The following is a 1699-nucleotide window of genomic DNA, read 5'->3' on the forward strand; positions in this document are numbered from 1 at the left end:
GAATATATTCAGTGCTGTAAACTTGGGTAACTTCTTTATGGAGATAATGGTTAAACTCATAGAAGTGCCTGGTATATCTAAGGTGAGTGTGGGAGAGATGAGGGATCACAGACTAAGGAAATTCTTAAGAAGCCAATGAAAACCAAATTGTTTTTAAAAAATAAATTAAAAGAAATCAGTTGGAAATCAATATTTCCAGTTGTCATTTTGCTCAACAGTTTGGAAATTTGTTAAACCAAGGATTATGCTCCAAACTTTTATGCTTTTAAACAATTTTGTTGGTTAATAATTTTTTAAATTTAAAATACATTTTCATTTGATTTTGACTGCTCTATATTATTTGTAATAAGAAATATTTTAAGTAATGTGAAGACAATAAAAACAGTATTGTTTAAATAACAACTATAGTCTATGGCCATGCTACCCTGAACAAGCCTGATCCCATCTAATTTCGGAAGTCAAGCAGGGTCAGGCCTGGTTAGTACTTGGATGGGAGACCACCTAGGAAGATCAGGTGCTGTAGGTGTAAAAAATAAAAAAGATAAGAGATTGTAAGCTGACAAGGTCCTTGCAATCTGTGAGGTCAACCAAGGGTTGCCTTGCCTAATAAATAGGTAGATAGATAGATAGATAGATAGATAGATAGATAGATAGATAGATAGATAAACAACTATACATCCAAAAATTGGAGATCATGAAGCCATTTAAATATATGTGGTGAGATGGACTCAATAGTCAAAGATAAATTCTTAAAATCAGATTTGATACACTAAAATTATATGTGTGCACACAAATGTGTATAGAAATTGATCTGAAATTATATATGTACATATGTGTATATAGAAAAGATCTGACAAAAATATGCTATATGATATTGATAGTATTTATCTCTGTACAGATGAGAGTATTTGTGTCTTATTTTTTTAGTTCACTTGTCTATATTTTCTTATTCTTCTCTTAAAGTATTTATTGTTTTTGCAAAAATGCAAAGCAAATAAACTGAAGAGAAACAATAAAACTCCGAAAAAAAAAGATTTTTTATTTCTCCCTTAACTTTCAAACACTGTTGACATTGTTATAGATTTTATAAAAAGCATAAAAAATAACTGGTTAAAAATTTTAATCTTTCACTCTTTAACTACTCTGGCCAAATCAATATCTTAATCATTTTTGAGCACGATCACTTAGGAGAATAACCACATTTTGTAAGAGTTGTAACGATGAGAAAAAAGACAGGAAACTGATAAAAAGATAAAAATGATTAAGTGCAGTAGAAAGTGAGAAAGAATAGTTGAGTGTTCTGAACTTGAACAACTACAGATAAAATGTCAAGAGAAATGATGGCTTAATACAGGCTGTATAATCTTCTTTTTTTATCATGGTTATGGAGGGTATTGTGCATGAGGTTCAAATTGCAAATATTTAACAAGAAGACACCAGGTCTCAACACACAGGAGCTTTTCCTCCGTTGTTTTTATTCACTCTACTCTTTCAACTATTGAACAAAAAATCTAATGAGATGGGGTCTTATTTGATAGTCCCTGAAATTTAAAGGATGTATATATGGTCTGGGAGGGAAGATAATTAAACTAGAGGGACCCCTGACACGTCCTGACCTATCAATGTTACTGACACATCCATAGGCTTTTGCTAAGACCACGGAATAAATTCTTGTTTCAAATATGGAAAAACAATAAAA

The 1699-nt window shown here is 31.1% G+C and overlaps 1 pseudogene; it reads left to right on the forward strand.

Moving 5' to 3' along the window:
• The first annotated feature begins 407 nt into the window (after positions 1-407).
• LOC112470522 lies at positions 408-526 on the forward strand (annotated as a pseudogene).
• Positions 527-1699: the final 1173 nt, after the last annotated feature.

Source organism: Pteropus alecto, unplaced genomic scaffold, assembly GCF_000325575.1.
Source record: "Pteropus alecto unplaced genomic scaffold, ASM32557v1 scaffold3, whole genome shotgun sequence".
Classification (NCBI taxonomy): Eukaryota; Metazoa; Chordata; class Mammalia; order Chiroptera; family Pteropodidae; genus Pteropus; species Pteropus alecto.